The sequence below is a fragment of the Gorilla gorilla genome, chromosome 19 (genome assembly GCF_029281585.2).
Source record: "Gorilla gorilla gorilla isolate KB3781 chromosome 19, NHGRI_mGorGor1-v2.1_pri, whole genome shotgun sequence".
Taxonomy (NCBI): Eukaryota; Metazoa; Chordata; class Mammalia; order Primates; family Hominidae; genus Gorilla; species Gorilla gorilla.
In genome coordinates, this window is record NC_073243.2 from 81,942,096 (window position 1) to 81,952,226 (window position 10,131).

A 10,131-nucleotide genomic window follows, 5' to 3' on the forward strand; every position below is an offset into this window, starting at 1 on the left:
GATATACCTAATGCTAGGTGACGAGTTAGTGGGTGCAGCACACCAGCATGGCACATGTATACATATGTAACTAACCTGCACAATGTGCACATGTACCCTAAAACATAAAGTATAATAAAAAAAAAAAAAGTAAATATTTTCAACTGATTTTGAACAAGATGCCACCAAAATGAAGAGAACTTTCTTCATCATTATGGTTGATGTTTAGGTTGATTTGCCAAGTAATTCTTCAAAAAGCTCAAACCTTTTTTTTCTTTTTTTTTTTTAAGTTCCGGGATACTTGTGCAGAACGTGCTGGTTTGTTACACAGATATACATGTGCCATGGTAGTTTGCTGCACCTACCAACCCATCACCCTGGTTTTAAGCCCCACATGCATTGGCTATTTGTTCTGATGTTCTCTCTCCCTTCGCCCCACCCCCACCCCACAGACCTCAGTGTGTGTTGTTCCCCTTCCTGTGTCCATGTGTTCTCATTGCTCAACTCCCACTTATGAATGAGAAGATGTGGTGTTTGATTTTCTGTTCCTGTGTTAGTTTGCTGAGGATGATGGCTTCCAGCTTCATCCATGTGCCTGCAAAGGACATGATCTCTCATTCCTTTTTATGGCTGCATAGTATTCCATGGTGTATATGTACCACATTTTCTTTGTCCAGTCTATAATTGATGGGCATTTGTGTTGGTTCCAAGTCTTTGCTACTGTGAATACTGCTGCAGTAAACATATGTGTGCATGTATCTTTATAATAGAATAATTTATATTCCTTTAGGTATATACCCAGTAATGGGATTGCTGGGTCAAATGATATTCTAGTTCTAGATCCTTGAGGAATCGTCACACTGTCTTCCACAATGGTTGAACTAATTTACATTCCCACCAACAATGTAAAAGCATTCCTATTTCTCCACACCCTTGCCAGCATCTGTTGTTTCTTGACTTTTTAATAATCGCCATTCTGAGTGATGTGAGGTGGTATCTCATTGTGGTTTTGATTTGCATTTCTGTAGTGATCAGTGATGTTGAAAAAAGCTCAAACATTTTTAAGGTCTGATTGATGATGCATGGCAAAGAGAAAGTATATACTGCCATCTGAAGTTTTTTGTTTGTTTTTTAACATCAGCTTTATCATAAAAAAATCAGTTACTCTATATATACATAAAAATATGTGTAAAATTTAACCACTAGCAATTCCTATTTAAATTGGTAAAACACGGAAATCTGTTTGGAGGCAATTAGGAATTGTGTGTGCACCACAGTCAATCCAAGTACACTTCTGTTTTATAGATATCATGATTAGAACATAGTTTTTACAGTGGTGCTATGCTCTGCCAAAATTTATATTCAAGTCACCACAGACACAAATAATTTCATTTTCAATGTTGAACTTTTCCTTGAATTCATCTCAGTATGCATAATGGTGTCAGATGTTTTGCTTTCAACAAATAAACTTCCAAAAGCATAACTTGATTTCATGAATTGTCAGGTGAAAAGAAAGTTAAGTCATTAACTGGAATAAGCTTGATCAATTTTCTATTTGAAACGTCTGATGACTTTGATATACAATTGGAATTATTTAACTGTTTGCAAAGTTCTTCTATTGTTAATGGAGCCAACAGTTCAGCATGGCTTTGCACATGCACAAGCAACGTTGGTACTGAAAATGATTGAAATTAATTTAGAAGAACAGACATTTAATCTAAATGAAAAGTCACTTCAAAGAATGATGTATAAATAAACCTTTCCACAGCTGCACATATTAAATTGTTTTCTCTGACCACAATCCTCTTAAGATAACTTCCAACTTTGAAGTAGGTGCTGTTGCTTTTTCGGCAGATGCATGTCATCTGCTTTTTATAGGTTTAGTGATATCACTAAAACCCTTTGATGGATAGTAAATGTCAACATTTTTGTGCAAGTTCTATATTCATCATCAGCTATCTTGAAAAATGAACATTTAAGACCTAATTTTTCATTAAATATGCTCTTTCAGGTTGTTGGTTTTGTTTTGTGTTTGTTATCATCATTGTTGTTGATTTTCCTTTTGTTTTTTAGCTCATTGCTGCTGAAAGTACTTTTTACAAAATTTTTAAATAGAGTTACAAAACAGTAATGACCAAACCATTATAGCGAGAAAGTTTATATTATTTTCTGAATATGACACTTGTGTCACTACTACTGAGCTTTATATCCACCACATATGTCTCATATACCCATCCTGTAATTTCCTGTATTTCCTACTGATAGACAATCTTGTGGTTGTGAATCTTCCCAGCCATGGCTAGGTACATACAGGGCACAACTGACTGGTAGACCAAGTGGCCAGTAGAGACAGCAGCATTAAAGAGCAGAAGGGGCGAGCTGTCGCTATTCACTCAAGTGTGAGTCTTTCCAGCTAGCTGCCTGCATGCTGTTCTTGGAAGGAGAGGTTAATTTCATTGCATCTGAAAAGAAGTGGAGAAAAGAATATGAGTTATCATTGGTCCTCTTTCCAATTTAACCACATGTTAGAGTAAAAACTCTGTTTACTGCACATGCATCTTACATGTGACCGTGGCAGAACCAAAAGTACAAGATAGAGGGCTACCGTATCCATTTTCTGTGCTACATAACAAATTTCCCTCATCTATAAAATGGGCATAGCAATGGGTCTACTTGTGGGGTTTTTGTAACAAAAGAGTTAACAATACAAATATGATTGGGTTAAGGAAATATATAAGAATTAGGTATTATTATAATAATTATTACTGCTTTCTAGAAAAAAGCAAATACTATAATACTTTCAACAATTCCTCATTGTTGAAATTGTTAGAAACCAAGTTGTTTTTCAGACTCTTCACTGTCATGAATGCTTTCTTCTTGTTCCACTTGCCAATTCCTGCCACTTTATAGTTGTATTTCTGTAAATAATAATTCTACTGCTACAACCTCAGCAATTAGCTTTTATGGGCAGTCATGTTACATATTTGTTGGCTTATATTAAACTTAAGATTTAAAAAAAAAAAGTACACCCAAGTATATTTCATCTAAACCATTACTAAGCCACAGTTTCCCACTCCAAACTCAAATAGCTGGTTTTATGAAAGTACACTTAGAATTTTCCATCCACCCCTTTTTATGTAATCTTGTTAGTTTCCATTCATAGCTCTATTTCTTATGAGATCTTTTTGATCATCCAAGTTATTAGCTTTGGATTATTTGTCATTAAGATCATAGGTCTGGGCCGGATAAGGTGGCTCACGCCTGTAATCCCAACACTCTGGGAGGCTGAGGTGTGTGGATCACCAGAGGTCAGGAGTTTGAGACCAGCCTGGCCAACATGGTGAAACCCCATCTCTACCAAAAATGCAAAAAAAAAAAAAAATACATAAATAAATAAAATAAGCTGGGCGTTATGGCGGGCGCCTGTAATTCCAGCTCCTCAGGAGGCTGACCCAGGAGAATCGCTTGAACTCAGGAGGCGGAGGTTGCAGTGAGCCGAACTTGTGCCATTGCACTCCAGCCTGGGCAACAAGATCGAAACTCCATCTCAAAAAACAAACAAACAGGCCGGGCGCGGTGGCTCACGCCTGTAATCCCAGCACTTTGGGAGGCTGAGGCTGGCTAAAACGGTGAAACCCCGTCACTACTAAAAATGCAAAAAATTAGCCAGGCGTGGTGGCGGGCGCCTGTAGTCCCAGCTACTCGGGAGGCTGAGGCAGCAGAATGGCGTGAACTCGGGAGGCGGAGCTTGCAGTGAGTCCAGATCACGCCACTGCACTCCAGCCTGGGTGACAGAGCAAGACTCCGTCTCAAAAAAAAAAAAAAAAAAAAAAAGAACATAGGGTTGGGTTGTATTCAAATAATTCTAGGCCTCAATACCAGCTCCACTCTTCATTAATTCTATAGAATTGGGCAATTTCAATCCATTTTCTCATCTGTCAAATGACAATACTAATAAATATTTCACATCACAGGATTCTTGGGGTGATTAAATGGTATAATAGTTGATACCTGTCAATATAGTATATGAATAAAATATTTTATAAATGATATTTATTATATATAACATAATATTAGATTTTAAATGCAACATGTCAAATATTACTATTTATATAATATTAATAAAATATTGTTATGAAAAATTATTTGCCAGGATAAAAATAATCACCAGGATAATAATAATAAAAATAATTTTAAAAAACGATATTCTAATAGAGACTTCCTTCTAGTAGGCATATGACAATTTTAATAGCTACAAATCCATCTGTCAATTTTAAAACTTTAGCAGCAAGAATGATATTACTGTACTAAGATAGTCAACATAAATTTTGATTGACTTCTTACACTCAGATCTTTCTTTTTTCGCAAATGTTTTGTGCCTTATTCATATTTTATTCTTCAGCTCTTTGAATATATCCATGTCAGTGTATCCACCTCAGAAAGTAAGTTCCTGAACAGACTTAACCAGAAACCTACACTACCTAGAGGGAGCACACACTGGGACAGAAGTCTGCTGCCTGGGAGAGCACGCATACAAAACACATTGCAAGGCAGCTCATCCCAAGGGCTGCACAAATCCTATTCCATCCGAAGAAAAAAGTCACCTATTTCAGAGCCACACACAGAGCAAGCACTCTGTACACATGGAGATAGCATTCCCAGCACTGCTCTATGGATTCCCTCTTCTCTCCTGGTGCCCATGTGAACTTCCCCTAGGATATCCTACATTCTCTCTCTCTCTCAGTCCACTTATCTCCCCTCCTACACAAAAACGAATTTTCTCTCTCTCTCTCTCCCTCCTTTTCTCTCTTGGACTTTGTGAGTGTCAAGAAAGAGGGGTGGTGGGGAGGGTTACACTGGATCTTGTACATAATCTTTGAATGTTTAGCAAAGCACAGAGCTTCTCAGGGCATTTCTCCCCACTGCACTGCCAAGGCACCCAACCCAGCTGTTCCATTCACTATTGTCCTGGCAACCCGGCGTGGTTGATCTTTCCCTTGTCCTACTTTTTTAAAAGCCCTTTCATCACAGCTTTTCCCTTTGGAACATAACAAGAAGGGACAGAGGTGAAGGAGTGATGGCCGCTCCTTGTCACATTCTCCACATTACTAGGTGGCCTGCACTGCCTGGGCAGCCACCCCATCCCCAGACTCCACCCTGCTGAAGTGCCCCTTTCCTGCTGGCATTGGGGCTAGGTCTGACTGTAGTGCGGTCCGCTGGCCCTGTCCACCTTCCACTTTGCTCCATTTCCCTTTCCTCTGAGTGCTTTCGCCACCATCAGGCCCTGGTTCAGCCACTGCTGCTGGCCAGTGCCCTTCTGCTAAAGAGCGACAACTCCCTGGTGAATGCCAGAATCATCCTTAAAAAGTCTAATGGAGAAGCTAGTTCTTTAAGATCTCAGCTCTTAATCTCCCTCCTCCAGAACCACAATAATGCTCTGGCCTCGCCAGATGCCTCCGTTACATGTTACTTCTACACACAGGGAGAGACGCTATTCACACTTTCAGGGTGTGTAAACCGAGACTCTGAAAGATTAGTAACTGGAAGGAAGGAGACAAGACTATTTCTTCAGTGTGTAACAGACTCCAGCTTTACACACGCCACCTCCAGGTAAATGTTCCTGGGGCTGGTTACTGATGCTCACAGTCATTAGGCAACTCACCCGACACTGGAGCTGAACCTAACTCCTCCAACTCCAAACCCAGCATTCTTTCTAGAATTTGAGAAAGAACACTTTCCCCCAGATATCTCAGGAATAAAATGGCTCCTTCCCGAAGGCTCCCACCTCCTCCCACAGCCTCATTACCTTCATAGCTACCTTTACCATCCTGGAGGGTAAGGCTGCCATTTTGTTCACCTTGACATCAACTCTCTGTCTCCCACACTGGAGATGCTCAACAATATATGCTTTATGAAGATACTTTAAGACAGACAAAGGTCTCATAGAGGGAAAGCTTTTATTAATACTTAGGATCAACCTCATACACAAAGGCGATTGGAGACACTGACATTTTTTCCTAGGTGAATCTGCTCCTAATCTGACCCTCCCACCCAGCACCATTAAAAACACAACATACATTTCCTTCTTCTGTCTATCCATGGGAGTTAGTAATAACCTTTATAGCACTTATTACGGTATGTCAATATAACTTCTTTCTCATTCTATCTCTCCACCAGGCTGGGAGTTTATCAAGGATAAGACACCCTGTAATTCATTTCTGTGATAGTTGAATAGTAGGTGGTAGGTAAATGCTTTTTGAATGAATGAATGAAGATTAAATGAACCAGATTCTCTGCTTGAAATAGGAGGTGGGGAAGGTTGACATTGTCTATGAAGTTGTCAGACTCTTTGATCTATTGAATGCTAGCGTTCAAAGGCACTTTAGAAATGAAGCCAAATTCCTTCATCTTACCAAGGGGGAAGCCCAAAGAAGTTTAGCAACTTGCCCAAAGTTGCACAATTAGCCACTGAGCTGGAACTAGACCTCAGGTCTTCTGGTTCCCGGTTTAGTGACTCCTGTCCTTTTGAGAATTTGTAACAAAGAGGAGGGAAGACTTAGAAATCTCCAAAGTGTCCCCGTTTCTCCTTCAACCCAAGTTCCTTTAGAAGCCAGCCCAAAACTGTTATCCCTTTTTAGGGGCCTTATATCCAAGGCAGCTGTGGGAGATCATGAAGAATTTGAGCGGGGGTGGATAAGGAAAGCCACAACTCCCCTGATGTTCTCTCCCCTTCCCTCAAAAATTGCTTTCACTTCTAAGAATTTACCTTCATCTGTAAGGTGGACAAAGTTTTATATTGAAGGACTTTTATCACAAAGTTATTTACAATAATAAGCATTTTGCACAATGTAAGTGTCCAAAACCAGGAAAATAGTTAAATAAATCATGGTACAGCTATACAATGACTATTATGCACTAACTGAAAAATCGCATTTTGTTAACACAATGAATTCGTGCATGACATAAAAATATTAATATTAGCTAACAATTAATGTTTACCATATGCCAGGTGCAAGCTAAGAATTTTACATGTCATCTTATTTAGTCCTGACAGCAAGCTTGTGAAGAAGGTACTATTATTACCTCCATTTTACACAAGAGGATACTGAGGTTTAGAGAGGTTAAGTGATTTGCCCAAGCTAAAACAACAAGTAAGGACAGAATTAGAAACTTCAGAAAAATGTCTTTATTATAAAGTTATGTTTTAAAAATCTGATGTACAACTTTCTGTATTATATCATTCCAACTATCTAGTTATTTTATTCAAAGAAAATATCACCAATGTAGTTGTTCCTGGCTAGTAGAAATATGTACAGCTTTTGTTTTCTATAATGTGCAATATTTTTCAAATGTTCTATAATGAATAAATATTTCTCTTACTTTATTTGTTTTGTTTATTTAATTCACAGCGAAAGCTTTTTAAAAAAGTATTGTCTCCTCAGGAAATGGCAGCTACATCATCAGAATTTGAAAAAGAGGAAAAGAGGGGATACCTTAGAAAAAGTCCATAGGAAAATGAGAGTTGAGCCATCTGGCTGCTGGCACCCTACTCCCACCTCCTCCAAGCGTCTTCCCCTTCACCAGTAAGAACATTCCCAACTCAGGACCCAGAGTAGCAAGACAGGAGCTGCTTGTCTTGCAGTACCAACCATCGGTGAGATATAGATATATGGTTCAGATTTTGCCTCTCAGATCCACTTGTGCCAAACTCAAGAGCCAATGACCCAATATAAAGGAATCGCGATGTCTTTTTTCTCCCACTTGAACATTTCCCAAATTTCAAATTAGTGAAAGTTGCTGAAAATTGGGTCCCCCACATAGAAATGATGGCCATACTAGTAATGAACAGTTAGTGAGAGCCAAAATTCCCCAGTCTTCACACTGAACAATCTCTCTGTGGCACTGGAACCTGCTTATGTTTGTCTACGTTCATTCGTTCAACAAACTTTCATTGATCACACAGTATATGACTTTTTCCCAAGCATTGACAATACAGAGGTTAAAAAAATACAGACCAGCCCCCTGTCCCCACAGAATGTGTCTATAAACTCTTAGCATTCCTCCCCTCAAGCCCTGGAATATGGCCTGGCCTTGGTGACTTGTTACTCATTAATAAAATGCAGCAGAAGTGACACCATGTCACTTGGTAGTAAACAGCAATGAAACTTCTCCTTAGCTTTCTCTGGAGTGCTCTTGGAACCCAGCCACTATGCTGCAAAGAAACCCAGGCCATAGGGAGAAGCCTCATATAAGAGTTCTGGCTGAGGGTCTCAACTGAGGGCTCAGTTGATGGCCACTATCAACTACCAGATACATGAATGAAGAAGTTTTTGAGATGATTCCAACTCCAGCCCTCATCTGGCAAGTAAATGAGAGACCCTGAGTGAAACCTGCCAACCTGAGCAAAGGCAATCTTTCAAACTGTGAGAGGTAATAATAATAAATAATGTTTTGTTTGTTTTATACCACAAAGTTTGAGATTTTTTTTTAGGCATCAATAGATGAGTTTACGGTGTAGCAGGGGAAAGCAGACATTAAATAATTATCCAAAAAAAGAAATTACATTATAAGAGTACCATGAGATTCTTCCCTTTCCTAGCTCACAAACCAGAACTGCATCCCAGTTCGTCTCTATGCCCTCCCAGCTTCTCTCTCCTTGTTAATGGCATCTCTGTCCTGACAAAAACTAAAATTGCAGAATTTGTGTCATTCTGCACTATTTTTTTCAGACCATACCTAATTGGTAATCATATCCTGCTGATTCTACTTCCAGAGGTACCTCCCATCTGGCTCTTTCTTTCCAATCCTACCACCACCTTGGACCACACTGGGCCCTGAGAATCTCATCCCTGGCTTATTGGAATGACCTCTCCAGTCAGTCTCACAGCCTCCATTCTCTTCCTTGTCAATCCATTCTATTCTCTGCTTTCAGACATATGTTCCTATACCAGGTCATCCCCAATTTTTCCCTCCCCTGCTCACAAAACTTTACTATCTCTTCTCACTTCCCGCCCTCTTCCTTTCTCCGCCATAATGTTGTGTGCTTGACTTAGCTTCTCACAAGACTTTTGGGATTAAGTGATTCCCGGCCAAGAAACAAAAGCAAAATCATCCTATTCCCCAGTGGATTCGGATGAAAATTGGTAATAAAATCAGGCACAACTCCAAAAGGAGACATTGGAGAAGAACCAAGTTGGGTCTATAGGGAATTGCACATGAGATGGCACATATATTATGCTGTCTGAAGGTCACAATCATGTTACCATATCAAACTGAAAATGTCACCACTATCTGGAGAGCTGGACATGTTTTATTGGGAAGATATTTTTCCTCTCTGCACCTGTTACAAACCCACTGGTTGATTGAGTTGAGTAATAAATATGTGAGACCTTCTGTTTAAAAAAAAAACCAAAACTTTACTATCTCTTCATGGCCTAACAAATGCAGGCCAAATGCCTTAGACCTTTCCTGGTCTGCTGTTCACCTCTGATCTGGCTTTATTTTCCACACAGTTCTGCTACTGCCTGCTACACTCCGATAATCTGGACTTCTCCACACACTCTGAATGCCTCTTCTCTTTGATGCCTCTGAGCTCTCTATCCCCCCATCTGGATGTTTTCTTCCTCCCCCATGTGTCCAGGAGTCTACCTCCTATGACTTTCAAGGCTCTTATAGCAGCGATTGTCATCAGTCCTAAGGCCAGCTAATAATGATAGCTGTGACTGAGATGGCTTATGACCGAACATCTTGCACAATGGAAGTTAGGAGTTTTAACTGAGCGTGTGGTCAGCTACAGACTACAGTTCCCACCCTTCTAATGCAACTTGGCACAATCAGGTGACTAAGTCCTGGAACATGGAATGTAATCAGAAGTGAAATGAGCCACTTCTGGGTGATGTCCTTAAAAAGATGAAGCATGTCTTCACCTGGCCTTTTACCTTTCTTGCTTGCTGGGATGTGGTAAGAGCCAGAGCAACCATCTTGGTCTTAGAGCTGGAAGCCATGTTAAAATGTGGAGGCCCCCTTATAGCCACAGAATTCCCACCTCTGGACAGAGAGAAGAATAAACCTCTATTATGCTCTGCTACTGGAATTTGGAATCTTTTTGCTGTAGTAGCTTAGTCCATACCCCAACTAATATAATAGTTAATC

At 39.8% G+C, this 10,131-nt stretch overlaps 1 pseudogene; it reads left to right on the forward strand.

Moving 5' to 3' along the window:
- Positions 1–407: 407 nt before the first annotated feature.
- On the forward strand, positions 408–9,184 carry LOC134757547 (large ribosomal subunit protein eL39-like; annotated as a pseudogene).
- Positions 9,185–10,131: the final 947 nt, after the last annotated feature.